This window comes from Aplysia californica, unplaced genomic scaffold (genome assembly GCF_000002075.1).
Source record: "Aplysia californica isolate F4 #8 unplaced genomic scaffold, AplCal3.0 scaffold01086, whole genome shotgun sequence".
NCBI classification, from domain to species: domain Eukaryota; kingdom Metazoa; phylum Mollusca; class Gastropoda; order Aplysiida; family Aplysiidae; genus Aplysia; species Aplysia californica.
The window spans coordinates 77,209-95,564 of record NW_004798356.1 but is presented as its reverse complement, the minus strand read 5'-3'; the positions used below and the strand labels follow the sequence as shown (position 1 = coordinate 95,564).

General features: G+C 39.3%; 1 long non-coding RNA gene across 2 annotated transcripts; it reads right to left on the bottom strand.

Moving 5' to 3' along the window:
- Window positions 1-5,168: 5,168 nt before the first annotated feature.
- On the bottom strand, window positions 5,169-17,656 carry LOC101856939. Of its 2 annotated transcripts, XR_221150.3 has the most exons (6): window positions 17,212-17,656; window positions 14,707-14,938; window positions 13,025-13,281; window positions 12,134-12,257; window positions 10,143-10,230; window positions 5,169-5,982 (listed from the first exon to the last, which is right to left on the bottom strand). It is a non-coding gene; the product is annotated as an uncharacterized LOC101856939 (long non-coding RNA). The 2 variants fall into 2 exon arrangements; XR_004859331.1 differs by lacking the exon at window positions 12,134-12,257 and having other exon boundaries at window positions 17,212-17,642.
- Window positions 17,657-18,356: the final 700 nt, after the last annotated feature.

Here is an 18,356-nt window from a genome sequence, read left to right as displayed (position 1 = left end):
AACACTCGCCCCTCTCTTCCCCCCTTTTTTAACGTCTTCAATTGGTTGTAATGTGCTCCTATCTCGTCAAGCTCCCCCTGTGTTCACTTTCCGTGTTTTTCTGTCTTTTACTCATACCATACTCTTCTCGGCATTATAATCATGTGACCTGTGTAACTCGCACAAATACTGTGATTATTTGTGTGGCGAAAATAACATTGTACAGGTTCAACTCCCCTTGCAAACTAAAGTTTTGTTGTTGGTTGTTGTTTTTTTGGATGTATTAAGAGGCAGTCTCCGAATTCAACGTAGATCTTCAAGTTTACAGAGCCAAATGAAAAAATAAATCGTCTTTAAAGAAAATGTCTTTCCCAAGGACACATCGTAGGACCAGGCTGAGCCTCATACTGAAACCCCAGAACCCGTAATCTCACGATTACGAGTCTGATAGCAAACTAGGCTATCGACGCTATAACGCTATTATGTACATAATATTTCTACACGGTGAAAAATTGTGCGGCAGTTGCAATGCTTCTCTATTAATATTATTCAATTAATAATGCTATCTTCAACAAAGCATTATTGAACCACTTCGACGTATCTCCTTATCGTAGGCCTACATAATATTAGGGGTTCAAAATGGCGCAAGACACTGGTACCAAAGATTCTCCACAATCTTTGCTAGCGCAGGTGATTCCTGTGTTTTCCTAGGACTAGAATTCGACTATCGCAGTGTTTATTGGTAAACAAACGGATAACCCCGAGTCGCTCGTTCTTCGATGTGAAGTGTGAATATGGGTCATGAACAATGCTTATAACCATGCGTCCTGGGCTAAAAATAATGCTTTCACATTGTTTGTCTTCTGGGCTTGGCGACTATGTTAAGATTTGATAACATATTTATAAGGTTACCAAGCATGAGAATATTAACGGTTTTCTTTAAAGAAAAAATTCCTTGACGCTCCCCCCGTCCAAATCCAAGACAGAGCTTGTCTTTGACGACTGTACGCCAATAAACACTGTGGAAAACTGAAGTTGCTTTCCTGTGAGTTAAGCTTTAACTTTGAATAAATGGATTGGCTACAAACTATAGATCTAGGCCTATCGGCGACATGACGCCTTTGATCATTGCCCCGTGTGACGCTCCAGCGACTATACCTCCAGAGCCTCATTGAACTTTAAAGAATAATGGGAACTTCTACACGGCTATTGTTTCTTTAATCCTTTATACGACTCTATACAACCAACTCTATTGATTTTAAATATTTCTTGTACTGTGCTGCCATGTCTGTTGGGACTACTCCATGATAGAGCGGTACCGTTTCGTTCGTCTCGGGGGCGTTGTTACAATACAATAATGAGTCTCTTCCAGGTCTGAGGGGCGAATATAATGGACGGCTGGAAATGAAAGAAGTGTCGTTAAGTAGGCTACGGGCGGTAGATTCTTTCTGGTTCTAAACTCGAGGGAATCTATAACTTCCTTGTTGTTCAGTCCAAATTAGCACCTGTAGTATTGTGTGTGTGTGTGTGTGTGTGTGTGTGTGTGTATGTGTGTGTGTGTGTTTTGTTTTTGTTTGTTTGTTTTGTTGGGGGGGGGGTAGGCTGGAATTTTTATTTTAAAAATTTGAGGGGGGGGGGTGAATGAAATCCTTGCTGTATAAGTCAGCATTACTGCCTAAGCCCCATACGTCTAGTAAAGGTACCACGGTGTATCTAAGTGTAATGGTATGGCACATGGCTATCTAAGTATCTTTGAAGACCTACAATGCCCGATTTTTTAAGTGTATATTTCTTTTAATCAAGTTTAAAATATTGTGTCATGGCAGAGTGTGGACTTTTCCCCTCCTTCCCTGCCTTTTTTAAGAATTAGATGTTTTCACTTCTCCTTCGACATAATTTAGCTTTAGTTAGGAGGCTGGCGTCAGACCCTGCTTGTCAGGGCCAACTCGGGCTGAGAAAGATGCAATTACCCAGTATTAATACTGTAATGTTTGTCTACACACACGACAGTAAAACTGGAGACGAACACACACGACAGCAAGCATTCTAAATATATATTGAGACCGGGTGTAGTGTCTGACTTTTTATAGATCCCCGAAGTGAGTAACATTAACCAAGAGCCCATGGCATACAGGGCGCTTACGTCCCGTGAGTAAAAAAGAGTAAGGTACAATACGGTGACTACCGTGACAAATACTGAGACACTCAATAAAAGTTATGTCCTCGCCACTCAGGTATCGAACTCGGGACTCCTACATGCGACTGCGAAGTGCCTAACCACTACACCACAGACGCCAGTTTCCTTGCTTTTAGCTGCACCTTGTTTTGACATTGGTTTGCTTTTGATTATGCTTACCGGTATCTGATTCAACAAATTAGTTCAGAGATGACCCCGTGACCCTAGTTTGAGAGCACTGAGCCAATACGTGTACTTGTACATGCATAAGGGGATAGGGAGCGATAGAGAGAGGTAGAGAGAGAGAGAGAGAGAGAGAGAGAGAGAGAGAGAGAGAGAGAGAGAGAGAGAGAGAGAAAGAGAGAGAGAATGTGTGTGTGTGTGAGAGAGAGAGAGAGAGAGAGATGGGGGGGGGGAGAGTGTGTGTGTGGTATGAGAGAGAGAGAGAAAGAGAAAGAGAGAGAGAGAGAGAGAGAGAGAGAGAGAGAGAGAGAGAGAGAGAGAGAGAGAGAGAGAGAGAGAGAGAGAGAGAGAGAGAGAGAGAGAGATGCAAGAAGCCCGCCATTTAATAAACTTCGTGATTATGTCGATGTGGGTGTTAAACATGCAGTCGATTATGATGTAACACTTCTGTAAGACAGACAGACGGACGGACTCCATACCAAAACACATTTGATGCGATGCATACATCATACAGAAGTACAGTCAAACCACGTTGTAGTGACAATACCACCTACCTTGGGACAAGCATGAAGTTGGCGGTACACGGAGTTGGCGGTATACCGGGGTGACAGCGATTGCCGTCTTGACTAGAAGTAGACTGGTAGAGAGAAGAGACAAATAGTAGCCAGTCTTGTCTCATATCATAGATTTATACTATTAGTAGTTAAAAAGGATATAACTCTGTGCTTCATAGATCTGTGTTGCGCGATTGCCATGGGCAGGAGGGAAACGAGCAGCAACTAAATACGCTATTACACGTCCATGACGTGCAGCTTCAGCAGAACTTTAATGTATATTCAAACTGAAATATGTGTCAAGGGACCTGTGGACGTAGGGTTTACTTTTAATCTTTTGATCTCGTCTGTCCTCGGGCCACCCGACCTTTAACGTACACTTAATCGTGAGTCCTCACACATGTTATAAAAGCCTCACGGGTGCACGCCAGCCTTTTGGTTATCGGGCGATCTGGCGACGGACCTTGATAATAGTGACATCATAACTCTACACACAAGCAGAAAGTTAGATCCTGATTTCGACCCCTTTTGTAATCGAATATTTTAAATAATGGCAGTACTGTAGTAGTAGTAGTAGGGTATTGAGACTGGTAAATGGCCACTTGTCATATTATGAACGCCAGATTCTGAAGATTAGACGTGTTACAAGGGAGTAACAAACATAAAAAAGAAGAAGGGGAGATAAGGACAAGAGATGTTTGATAGGAAAGAAGGAGCAAACCACACCAGAGCACCCGCCAACAACCCACAGGCACAGAGTTCCCCAAGTCGTATGGACATGATAGTAAGTATAACACGACGTATCGATAGGGTTAATGTAGGTGTTTTAAACCCCTTTGGACACAATTTTAGACCATTTAGTAGGTGGGCTTCTCAATCCTGCAAGGACTACTGAGAGGAATACATCCCAGCAGAAAGACGGGAGATACATGTACCTACATAGTACAAGATTATAAATTCTCCCCAGGAGAATTGCACTAAGGTCTTCTGCTTGCAAGGACAAAGTGCTTTCTTACTTTCCACTATACCACAGACGGCACATACGTTCAGTTCAGGTGGAGCCGTTGCTAAAGGCAGTGACAAATGACGACATAAAGCCCCATTGTACTGCCAACTTCATGCTTGTCCCAAGATTAGCGGTGCATAAAGGGTTTGACTGGAGTTGAATAGTTTCGTTTTAGTTTTAGTAAGAGTTTGAATGCACTTGCAACACAATAAGGCAGGTCATATAAGTGCCAAAGATTAGAGGTGTATTTTATAAGCAAGTAACAACAAACACAAAAAAGGAGAACAGACGATTAATACTGATAGGAAAGAAGCAGCAAACCACATGAGAGCATCCGCCAACCACTCACTTGAATACAGTACTTAAGGAGAACAAAGATATGACAGTTCAATAAAAATCGACCCAAACTGAATTTATTAAGCTATGATGAAACAATAGGTTTTATCATAATATTTCCAAACATTCAACATGCCTTCTAAAACAACAAAGTTTCTCAAACACAGGTCCAAAGATTTGATTTCCATGCATTCTTGTGGTGAAAAACAGACAGGGTCTTTTGAGCTTCTAGTCTGAGAGGCCCATATTGAATGAATTTTCATATTTAATATCTACAAATTATATATATATGAAAGTCGTAAAGCTTAAAGCATGGGGATTCTGATTATATTAAAATTTTCAGCAGGGGATGATTATGTCATCCAAAAAAGTAGGTCAAGTACTTTGAGGTATATGTACCTATATATATATATATATATATATATATATATATATATATATATATATATATATATATATTATGTGTGTGTGTGTGTGTGTGATGCAGTGTGGTGGAATCAGGCTCTTGCCAATTTTTGGGCATGTAGAGTTATTGGCATCATCTTAAAGCTTCTTCACTTGTCTTTATTTGGATGAACAAAAATATCCATTTATCTTGAATACAAGTCGAGATATTTGCGAATGAAGGAGGTGGGGTTACCTGTTTTCAGAGGTAAAATTAGTGAGAAAATGGCCGCCAAAGATTAGTTATTTCCTTGGCTTAAGAGTCCGTGGTACAGAAAATTTACATTTTTTGTGCCTTTAATCAAGGCATGAAAGGTGCAAAGCCAAAAAAACAAAAATTTGATAAAAATTCACAAACCTGCAGAAAAATGCAAGTTTCTTCACTTTGATTATTTTGACAAGAGCCTGATTCCACATATATATATATACACAAATATGCACAAACCACATGAATACTGCACGGTAAATGAACAACAGACACTGCAATACATTATTTTCATACACAATTTTATTGAAATAAACAAAGGGAGGTAATTTTTGGGATTAAAAAAAAAGAGACAAATAACAACAAAATACAAAAACAAAGAGAATCAAATTTTAAAATAAAAATTGGCCCCTGTGATCAATTTCATAGTCAAAGTCGAAAGAGGTAGGCACAGTCCAGGAATAAAATTCTGGAGGTTCCTCCCTTACCAATCCTGTATCATCTGCCTGTCCATGAGCGTATCGGGTCCCAATCTTCTGCAGGAACCGAACTGAGAAAGCGACCCCAGTGACTTCAAGAATTTGTACAGGTAAAGCAACGAGGTGGATTTCACAGTGAGGACCCCTGTTTGTTTCAGGATTCTGAACATTATCAAAGGGTTATTGTATTATACCGGTAAGGTCTTTCAAAGAGGAATGTAAAATGTTTGAGAGACAGCAAAGGCTGGTGAAAAAAGTAAGGTTACCTTACCTTGAAGCAAGCTACATAATCCATGAATATTACCACATTTAGTAAAACGAATTGAGCGGCCATAAAAATCGTTGTAATGTACACTTTTTATAAATGATCCCCCCCCCAGCAAATAAACAATAGAAAAAAGACATTTTAAAAAGGGGGTGGGGGGAAGAAAAAGAAAAAATCAAGAGAAAAAATGTCTGCCACTGTTCTTAATTCTGGGTGGGGGAAGAAGGACTGCCACCACTTCCTCCTGGTGCATCACACACACTTCTTGCTGTGCAGGAAAGAAGAAGGGACTTCTTGCCTCCTCATGAAAGACATCAACAATTCACTTTCCTCTTGCGGCTCGAGGTGGAATTACCTGCAAATTTTTTCCCCAGACGAAATTAACATTAACAAAAAAAAGGAGTGGGGATGGTATATTGACATGATCTAAATCTAAAATATAGAAACACTTTTATGAAATTCTTTTAAAAACCTTTATGAGCCTGTACCCAAACCTGTCACCACTAAACACATTAGGGAGATCAAATTTTTAAAAACTTATTTTCAGGTCCAATACCATGAATATGTAGGTAGATTCTAATTGATGTTATTTTTATTATAACCACTTACAATTACAGCAGCAAAATAATTATTTTGGGAGAAATTTGGATGTTTGATGACCACTTTGGGATTCTGATGTTCATTATAATATAAAACTATGATTACAAAAAATCTCCACCAGTTACTATTCAAATCACACCAACTCTTTAATAAAATTGGAATCTCCACTACTTTTCAGAAATTAAAAATTCCCATTGGATTACATTGTATACAATATTCGATGCAATGTGTCATGATAGTTACAAGGGTCGGATGGCCAGGTCAAAACCGAACAGTTCTCTTTTATAACCTTTCTTTTGAAGCAAGACTGTTGGTTATATAATTATGATGTCTGTGTATGTTAAGTTGCATGCTGGCCTAAAAAGATAATTTGGACAATATAATTAGGTGAATTATCAAATAAGTGTCATTTTCTTTCGTGCAAAACATCTATGAAGACAAAATTTAGATGCATCATTTATAATCATAATTATCATTGATCACATTGAAATAAAATGTACTAACAGTTTTTAGAAAGTTTCAATAAATAATCTTAATTCATGAAAATAGAAGGAAACACCAGATAAGCTCAATTGGCCATGCCTCTGAATCCTGAAATATCTAAATCCTGTGGAGCATAATATAAGCACGGTGACATTTTTTGTCATCATAATTATGAGAGCAAGTCTGGTTCCAAAATGGTAGTACATGTATCATGTACTCATTCCTATGAATAAAAAACAACTGATCTTAAAAGTTCAATAAAAAATTTAAAAGCCTTTTCTAACCTGCGTCACATGATGACAAAGCTACCACCAAAGTTACACATTTGCATCATCTCATGCCACCTCATCATGATGTGTGTGATATACAATTATAACTACAACAAACAATCAAAAACACCATATTTGAGATTTTAAAAATATATCCAGTACTAATAATGAATAGTCCTGTTGTGAGTAATTTCAAAGGAAAATGATGCTCGTAAAGTAACTAGCTTTGAGGGCCACATATTTTTTCCCATTATAGTTGAACACACCACCGCTGTACAATTAGTGTACGATCGCCGTTTGCAACTTGACAAGACAGACATGAGAGTAAAATGACAAATGTATGTATATTGTATAATATATGATGTAAATCCTATTACTTGCACTGGGCACTTGATCTACTGCAGCACAGACCTTTTTGTTCTTTTTCCCCGCCAGTGGTAACTGTTCGTTTATGAAATACATGAATTTACTTTGTAAAGCGCATAGAGAGAGCATGCTGTAGAGCATGGTGTGAACTAAATAAATGCAATTATAAAATTATTATTATCATTAGGCTAATAATGAACAATATAATAAATATATAGCATTTGTATAGATAGCGCATCCCCGCTCAACAGCAGGCTCTATGCGCTTTACACTATATTATTACCCCAGCAGACCATAGAACACTCTGAAACATTCTCGGCTTCCAGGAAGCATACAGTGCAAACAGCTGATTAAGCGCACAATTGTAAACACTAACAAACTGAAAAGATCTTTCGCTGTCTATAGCCGGATACCCATTCCCACCAGGGTGAAGTGAGGAAAATTCGTGTAAAGTGCCTTTCCCAAGGACACAACGTCGGGCCCCTGACGGGATTCGAACCCACGACCTTACGGTTGCAAGTCCGAGAGCCTACCCCCAAGGCCACCAACGCTAAATGTGCATTTCAAAGGATGTCTTGCCTCCATACTATTACAAAAAGAAAGATTAAAAAAGGAAGAGGAGAAAATATTACCAGTGGAAAAGAAAGAAGAAATAACTGATAAATTGGTAGTGGGTAATTTGTCATCAGCAACCTGGCATTAAAATGTACGACGCCCAAAAGGCAAAATTTTACAGGAGAGAGAGAAAAAATTCAGGAGATCAATGAGGGATGTTAGAGTTTACAGGGGTGCAGATGTAGCTTCGGACCATCATTTGCTCATTTCAACCATCCGACTAAAACTAAAGCGAAGACAGGGAATTGTCAATAATCATAGGTACCGGTACAACGTGGAATTTCTGAGAGAGCCATCATCAAGAGAGGAGTTTAATGTAGCAGTTAAGAACAGGTTCCAAGTGTTGGAAACACTAGGCGAGGATAGCAGCGTGGAAGAAACATGGGAGGCAATAAAAGAAGGCTGGACCACGGTGTGTCAAGAGGTACTGGGGAAACGGAAACGTGAGCACAAGCCTTGGATATCGGTCACCACTTTGAGGAAGATAGAAGAAAGGAAAAAGAAAAAGGATCAGGTAAACAGGAGCAAGACAAGAGCAGCCAAAGCAAAGGCCCAAGAAGAATACACCAATGCATAGAAGGAGGTAAAAGTTAGCCTACGGAAAGACAAAAGAAACTATGTAGATGACCTAGCGCGCGAGGCAGAGGAAGCAGCAGTTCTCAAGGTGGATATCGACACTGCGGCAGGGATTCTCCATGGAATTATTGGCAAGATATGGGACAGCGAAGAATTTCCACAGGATTGGAGAGAGGGATTGCTCGTGAAACTACCCAAGAAAGGAGACCTGCATGAGTGTAAAAACTACAGAGGAATCATGCTCCTTTCCATTCCGGGGAAGATTTTAAGTCGTACCATACTGGAAAGACTGAAGGAAGCCGTGGATGCAAAACTAAGAGAGGAGCAGGCAGGATTTCGTAAAAAGAGATCATGAGATCAGATTGCAACTTTGAGGATAATAGTGGAGCAGTCCACCGAGTGGAACTCTTCCCTGTACGTTAACTTTGTTGACTACTTTGTTGACTACGAGAAAGCTTTTGACAGCCTAGATAGGGACTCAATATATGGAAGCTCATGCGCCACTACGGAATACCTGACAAGTTCGTGAGGTTGATCAAGAAAATGTATGAGGGAATGAGTTGCAGTGTCTTACTTGAAGGGCAGCGAACAGACTCGTTTGAAGTGAATACAGGAGTGAGACAGGGATGCCTGCTATCGCCTTTTCTCTTTTTATTAGCAGTGGATTGGATAATGAAACAGACAACATCGGGACAACGCAGTGGCATACAGTGGACCCTTTCCAGTCAGCTGGAAGACTTGGACTTTGCCGACGACTTGGCACTTCTTTCCCACAGTCGAGCCCAGATGCAACAGAAAACAGATCGCCTCAGGACCTTCTCCCGTAGTGTTGGACTCCATATTCGCAGGGATAAAACGAAAGTTCTACGAATGAATTCAGCCGATGTTCCTATCACACTGCAAGGGGCACCATTGGCGGATGCTGAATCCTTCCTCTACCTGGGAAGTGTCATCAACAAGGCAGGGGGAACAGACGAACACATCAACGTCAGAATCCAAAAGGCAAGAGCAGCATTCATCATTCTCAACACAGCTGACTCACTGAGGTCAAGAAACTCCACTTCACCTGTAGCAGAAGCCATTGCAATGCAAACAAAAACGATCAAGCAAAGCAAATAACGATCAAACAAGCCTCAAAAGGCAACAGAATCAACAACAGCAAGTAGCAAAGCGGGACGCTTGTGTACACAAAGCAGGCAGATGCTCGAATGGGCAGCGTCACTTAATCGATCGATTGCTGGGCAGAGGGACATGCTATGAATTCGAAATAACTTGAAAACTCATCGGTCCCTATATTTATAATTCTGACCTGCTATTTTCTAGATCGTTTACCGTATAAGGAACACCAAAATTTTTTTAATAAAAAAAGGTCAGGGTCAATGCTCTTTATGTAGGGCCAGAACCCTTCCAGGTCCAATTAATATGTCAACCTTATGAAAAGGGCAGTCGCGCATTCCAGGTTGCCACACCCATGTCCTATTTATGAGGCTGTAGCGCTTCCAGGGATAATGTTTTGCTAGTGAGAAACAAGAAAATAATTAACTTTTGGTGGATGGGTCATTGAAGATTTGGGGATAGTCGAGTAAAATTTCTTATCCTCAAGTACCTGAGTCATTGCACCATCAGCTCTCCCTCCAAAGATTAAATCACTCTTTTTCTCGTTGACTTCCAGGTTTTGAAGGGCAGTGCCAAAGCTGAAATGAATCGATATAAAAGATCATTGCAATTCATAGAAACATCCTATTATTCTATTCTTTATTTTTTTCAAAATAGCCAAGAGAATCACTACTAGTAAATGTGCAAAGTGCAATGGGTGTAAGAGAAGAAAAGGTATTTAAAATGTATTACTATTATCAACCTTTTATCAAATTTTCTACTCCTTTTGATTACCAGTGTGGGCTGTTTAATCATTGGATTTAACTGTGTAAATAAGTACTCAGAAGACTGGAAAGGAGGGAGGAGGTACCGTCTTCTCTATCACATACCAATCTGATGTCTTGGCAGGCTACATGAAGTGTCTGCAGAGCAACCACATAAACGTTTCCAGTTTCCAAGGTAAAACAACTGTAATGCATGGCTCTATTTCATGCCACCACTATTGTAAAAAGTGGCTAAGAGATGAAAATAACTAAATATTGTTCATAGTGATGCAAATGAAACGTTACAATCACAACTACCTGATATGGTTCAGTACTCTTCACCAGTCTATGAACACCGGTCTTAATACAGTTAAACACATAGTCGCTATATTTATAACAAATGAGAAATCTCATCACCTGATTATGTTCGTGTTTTGCAGGTCCTGTAGTTTCAAACTCTGATTTATCCGTTGAAGGGTCTCCATTTGACCTCATCATCTTACAAATTGTGAATGCTTTCACTATCAGATTCCATCTTACAGATTTCAGGCAGTTTTAATGACCAAGTTTGAAATGGTGTGGATGCCAAAAGAACCAAAATGGCGAAAGGGCCAAAGAATGAAAAAAAAATGGCTTTGTAAAGGCTTAATGCAAGCTCTGATTTTTCTCAAATTAGAACCAAATTGCTTAATAAGAGTCAATATCTTTATAAAAGTTTTTCTACCCCTCAGGACCTTTTTAGCTCCCCCAAACCATTAAATTCAAATGATCCAAATAAAAGGGAAAGAAGTGATGAGTATTGATAAAAACATTAAAATGTCAATGTGACTACAACTTTGGGAAGGATGTAAACAAACAAATATATTCACACTTTGAATCAATTTTAGTGAATTTTCAAAAAAATCAAGGTAAGTTTTAAAATATGAAAGTGTCATGAACTTATTTTTAAAAGCATTCTTAAACTCATCAGCTTTCATGGCTGTGTATGACACAGCATAATCCTCCTATCTTCTGAATCCTGAGTGAAGGGGTGCAGATGTGTAAATTCCATACCATAATATATCAACTCCAAGCCAGTTTAGGGGGCACTATCATGACAAGCACTCTATATAAAAGAAGATTATTCGTTCCAGTGAGAGTACTGACAGCTGTCTAAACTTTACTGCAGGCTATATTTCCAATTTGCGAGTCTACCATAGAACTCCCATTTGGAAATAGGTAATTTGGCAAGTCTTAGACTAGAACATAAACACAGTAAAAATAGCAAAGAACACAAATGAACTCCTCTAGGCAAGTAAGAACAAAGAATTGGTTCCTCGGATTCTTTCTCCGCCTATGTACTTGCTCTTACTTAAATTTAAAATCTTGAATATAACATATATATATATATATATATATATATATATATATATATATATATATATATACTTAATTTGGAACTTCAGCCAATATATAAATATCAAATTTACGTCATGTCCTATTCTGAATAGTAATTTCAATTGTCTTCAATATTCCTAAAAAAATGTCTATGTAAAAAATCTCCCACAGTTGAGAGGGGACAGTGAACAACTTATTGTCCGTCCAAACTGTTATTTCTTTTCCTGCTTTTCAGCCTCTATTTCTGAGACAATAAAACGCCTGGCAGTCCATGGGACTCTATAAATCACCAAAAGCAGTTAAGTAGGAGTGGGCAGGAAGAATTGAAAAAGGAAATAATCTATTTACACATCATGCTTACTACTTGCCAAGCAATATTGTATGGGTTGAAATTACAAGGCCGTTTGTCCATCCCTTATGTTCAAGCTTCTGAAGTTTTGTAGCAAATAGTAGATTGCATTCTGCGTATTGATCTCGTGAATGAACTGGGGAAACAACAATTTATCCAGAAAGGGATGTGCCGTTGAACATGATACAAAAACATTACTTAAAATGTACATGCAGCTGAAGCAGGTCTCCAAGAGAAAAGAGCAAAGTTATATAATAAGACCATGAAACAGATTGTGAATACAGGAAGGACACATAAGATGTGAATTTATGATTATTGTCATTACAAGATGAATTACCAAAACAGTAAAAGAATTGACAATGGTTCATGAAGGCTTCAGGCAAGCAAATGTAAAGCAGCAACGAATATTTAAGAGAGACGGGAACTAAAAAAACCCAACACATATGTAGACAAAAATTACTCCTAATTCTAGAGTATACAATCAATTCCATGAAAAAATCACCAGACTTTCAGAATCAAAGACCTGGGGATTGCTCTTTCAGGAGGTAAAATTTAATGTACACTGCTGCTTTAGTCGGAACACTTAAAAAACGAAAAATAAGAGCAGCTTGGTTGTTTTATCCCCTGTCTTACCAAGCCTATCCCCATGCTCAGATCAAAAGACCCATCGAACCATTTTGCCTAATTAAGGTGAACAGTATTATATAAAAATACAAAAACCAATAAATAAAGTATAAAGTAGCATAAAGTAGCAATCTAATAAAAAGGACAAGATGTATTGAATACATCAAAGGAAAAAATGAATGCTTTAAAAAAAAACAAGTCTTTAATGAAAAAAAAAAAACTTCCGTGGAAAACATGAGAGTATGAGATTAAAAATACATCATGAAAGTATCTTCTTACCTATGAAGAAGCTACGGCACGGTCAGAAAAGGTGATGTTTCTCTGTGGTAGACCTTGCCTGTCTATGACACCAATAGTACTAATTCTCTTTGTCGAGCGTCCAAGGACATCTCAGTGAACTGGTAGGAGCTCTGCACAGTATGTAATCTTGCAGACATCACTTAACAAGAAAAACCAGGCAGGATGTACTTGTCACATACTTCACTTCAGCAACAACAACAAAATGTGTGTCAGTGTTGTACTTCCCCAGCAGTTCTCTGTTGACAGAAATGGCACAGTGGACTTTTTCAGCATTCAAGTAAAACAAAATCAGTCACAGAAAGTAAATTTTACAGAGCTAGTTCAGTGTTGAAGTAGTAAAGTGCATAAAATTTATTTCATGCTATTTTCAGATCCGAGGGAGGATCAACTTTTTCCCATCTTTCCTGGATGTTGTTTTTATAATAAAACCCCTGCACTCAAGGTACAAACAGCAAAGAATCATCTCAGTACCAAAACCCTTAGTACTCTACAAAGGAGTATTTAAACTTGATTAATCTCTGGATTTTGAAACAACTTGAGGAGTCTACACATAAAAAATTATGGAAGGGTGCCTTGCTTGGAAACTTGTTCTCAGCCTAGATTTTCCCTCAACGAGAGGAAGCTCCAAAAATGTGGCCAAGTGGGAGTGCCTGCACCTGTCCTGCAAGTCCTAGCTTCTCGAATAAAAGGACTGACGGTTCCGTTTGTCTTGCTTGCTATATTCTTTTTAAAAAATTCAGACTCATGAGGCTTCATAAGAAATGCTGAAGATAAGAGAAAATCCCACAAGCTGCGCACATCTACAAGTGGAAATTAATTTGTTATATGTTCAAAATGTGGCAAACTCTTCTCTGCCAGAGTAGGTCTCATACTCATACTCAAATTGACCAGAGTAGAAGCTACAAATCCCAGAGATGCCAACCACAGAAAACCGCAATGAGTATTGGGAAATATGAAAATGTGTATTTTATGGGGAAAATGTGTATTCCCCACAACCGACCGACCAACCAACTAGTAATAGTAAAATGGGGGGGTCCAGCAATATTTCCTGAAAAAAAAAAAAAAATACTAGCTCACCAGCTCGAAAAAGGGAGCACACACGCGTACAATATACATCATGTATCCAGTCAACAATATTTCAGTGTTCAGAGTGGTACTGGGGTCTTGTTTGCCTTAAATATTTCAGTCTATTATACCGGTAATATTTTCCTCTCATTATTATGTAAAAAATAAATCCTGCTTTGAGCGTTCGGAAGGGTCTAGAACAAAAATTTCGACTATCAAGAACCAGTCTGGGTGTCATGGTTCATATTATGAACTGACAGACTCAAATTATTGCTCAAACTCAGAGAAAAGCGATAACTTGAATGGCTCAAGTAGACCCACGCACTGTGAGAGTTGTAACAACTGTGGTAGGGCAAGATGCAGTGACACTGAAAATCTACCAGTCTTGAACAGATTCCAGGATGCATATTTTTTCATGAAAAGTCGTATTCGCGTATTTTCGGCAAAAAATCGTACTAAAATACGTAAAATCATACTGGTTGGCATCTCTGAAATCCCCTTAATCGATTTTTCTTAGGGCTTTAAAAAGAAATTATTCTCCTCTCTGAAGATGCATTGGTCATATCAGACATTGACAGACAAAAAAGTGCTCTTACACTGCCATTTTGCCCAATAGTCTCCTCAAAGAGCATCCTGAACTCTTCCAAGTTACCAGGTCAGTCAAGACTTGTTTCGATACTTCAGTCTTCGGTCTCACACTGAAGAGTAGAGTCTGGGCAAGCACAAGTCTCCAACGTATCACGCCAAACAAGGCTGACCGAGTGACCGTCTTCAGCTGGAGTATCTTGAACTTAATGGCGTGAGCATTTGCAGCACCGGGTTCTCATTCTGAAAGGACAAAAGTTTGACAATAAAATGACAGGGATATTTTATTAAATCACCACTTGACTAGTTCAGTTTTCTCTACTTTACAACAGATTAAAAAGTATACAAATATTACAAAGCAAATAGCAAAGATTAGATTCTCGAATGGGATTAGATCTAGATCTAGATCTAATCTAGATCTTTATTTATCAGAAGTGGTTTTATTCACACCGGGTGTGCACATATATATATATATAAGAATTAATTTTATTCACACCGTGTCTGCGAATAAGAAATGGAAGAGGCTAGCCCTGCTTAATGACGGCTAGACTGGCAGTCTAGCCGTACTTATTCTAAATATGATGGCAAGGCGACTGACCATTAAAAAAAAATAGGCCTACTGAATTGTAAAAATATAAATTTTTAGTGTGCAGTACCTTAAAGTATTTGTATTTGAGACGAAACCAGGTGCCTTAATGACTGTGCAAGTATTTTAAATCTCCTGTTTTCTAATGTTAATCGGGCTTAAGATAAGTACGGCTAGACTGGCAGTCTAGCCGTACTTTTAAGTACGGGTAGACAGTCAGGCTAGCCGTACTTAAGGACGGCTAGACTGTCAGGCTAGCCGTACTTAATATTGATGGCTGAATTGTAAATGAATTTTTTAGTTTGCAATGCCTAAAGTATTTGTATTTCAGACAAAACCAAAAGGTGCCTTACTGACTTGCATGTTATTTGAACCTGAATAATTACTAGATCTAGATCTAGATCTAATGAGACCTGTGTACTTAACAGGCTTGAGTCGATAGGGCCAAACCTAGATCTAAGTACGGCTAGCCACTTCGATAAGAAATTATAATTCTATTCGCACAGGGTCAAGCCAACCTGCGCGCTGCGAATGCTGCGCGAGACTGGCAATTTATGGCGCGAGGAGTCCGTGAGACTAGGCGGTCTTGGATAAGCATACCTGTGTAGCATTTTCAAAACAGAGACAGAGAACCTTGCCAGTAGCATTCCGTTCGTTGGCCCCGAGGCTATTGCATCCATCGCAAATCTGAAATCACCCTGTGCAAATAATATTTCATAGTATTCAAACAACCTGTGCGAATATACATCTAGATGGGGGCTCTCGTGGCCTAGAAGTTAAGGTGTTGGCCTCTCATTCAAAGGTCCCGGGTTCGATTCCGGGTAGCAACCAAAAAATTTTCTTCTCTAAAATTGTCTCCTTTCACATCCTTTCCTGATCTCTAACAATGTTCTGTTGTCTGCTTTCATTTCCACTTTCTGCCCCCACCCCCTCACCTCCTTTGCCCCCTCCTCTCGGCTCCTGACTCTTTCTGCAGCCTTTCTACTGCTACTCCTTGGCTCCTCCTCACTGCTGTCTTTCTGCCACACCCCTAATCTTCTGGTAGGAAAGATCTACACCTAGCTTTCTCGGACAAGGGCGAAAAATCTCGGAGGGCCCGTGTGCAAGTTGCGCACGTTAAAGATCCGGTGCTTTTTTGGTAGTTCCCACCCCCCTTATTTGAGCCTGACCTACTTCTAGATCTAGATCTATACGTTTGATTCGCGGTGAGCTAAGATATCAAACCTAACAACAGCAAAACATTAAATTGTGGTAAAATTCAGGGGGGCATGCCCCCCTGGAACCCCCCTTCCTATTTTTGTTAGGTCAGGGCCCCTGCCCCTACTCTTGGGGCCAAAACCTGTGAATAACAATTGCGGGGTGGGAACTACCGAAAAAGCGCCAAAGATCCTTTGGTGGTCTAAAATCGATAAGAGTAGGCTTCGGCCGCCACTCGGGCAAAATTCAAAATTTCCTACCAACGAAAAAGTATTAGGTGTGTCCCGCGCGCTCATATATATATATATGACCTTATGCCTTATGATGCAGTTGCGAGCGCCGTAAAACCCTCTATACTAAAGAAACAAACAATACATCTAGATCTAGATCTAGAAAAAATCTAAATTTTAGATCTCTATGTAAGAAAGTCAAAGAGAGGAGTGAACTATTTTGTATAAAATGATCTTTGTCCTTACGCCAAGAGGGGAAAAAAATGAAGAAATTGCCGGTGGTAGGCCCAACTTCCATCCTCCTTTTGAAACGCCCAGTGCCAATAACATTTTGAAATTCTAGATCTAGATCTAGATCTAGATATATAGATCTAAATCTAGATCTAGATCTAGATTAGTCTAGATCTAGATCTAGTATTCCCACACCTTGTCACGCCTTGTGCAAATAAAATTTCAGGTGATTTGTAGACTCTAGTTTCTATTTAATAAGTCCAAAGCCTTACCCAGAGACTCTGGAGTGTCTATCTCTCTCCTGATCAGCATGTTTCTAGATTCTAGAAGCTGTCACAAAACAACCTTGGATCTACCTAGATCTAGATCTCTAGATCTAGATATCTAGGCCATGATCGAAAATTTTCCGTGGAAACAGTGATAATATTAGGCCTAATTGACAGTGTATTGACAACTCCTCGACAACAAGAGGTGCCTCTTTGCCTTTCCCGCCGCCATCTTCGAAAAGAGGAAGTTGCCAGCTGCCAGCTGCCAGTGTGCCAGTTGCAAGGAGTTTAGAACTACTTTTAATCTCCTTGGCCAGTTGCCAGTTGCCAATCAGTCAATCAGTGCCGCAGGCTACGCCCACTCAATGTGGAGCCAAACGACCGGCAAATTCTGAGCCAAATAAAATTAGTAGATCTATTGGAACCAAGGAGATTAAAAGTAAAGGAGGATGCTCTGTGGGCGGCACCGCACGCCTAATAGGAGCCCTCTCTCGCAGCGGAACTATGGTCTACCTGCGCTGCACGACTGCCCGACTCACGCACTGAAATCTAAATAAGAAAGAAGGTTTTATTCCGAGGTTCGTGTAGTCAGTTAGTAAAAAATGCCTTCAACCTGTGTTGTGTGTAAGTGTAAGAATCGATATGATGCTACAGAGGACAGAAGTTTCCATAGGTGTTGTTTTCCGTTCCAAAAAAATGTGAATGAAATTGTTTTTATGCCCCCAGCGACACAACTTAGATCATTAACATTTATTAGAGGCTGGCTTCAGCGCTACCTGCCAAGGCCAACCCGGGCTGAAAGGGATACACTGTAACAACACCCCAGAAGACAGACCGAGATACTTGATTTTTTAAAAAAATATTCGTATTCTTGTGTGTGTGTGTGTGTGTGTGTGTGTGTGTGTGTGTGTGTGTGTGTGTGTGTGTGAGCGTGTATCTATCTATCTATCTATCTATCTATCTCTCTCTCTCTCTCTCTATATATATATATATATATATATATATATATATATATATATATATATATATATATATATAATATTATATATATACATATTATACATTTTAATTAAAGTATAATATATTGCTTTCCATTGTGTGTGCAAATTAGATGCTATGCGCTAGAGACATTTATTTTGACCGGAAAAAAT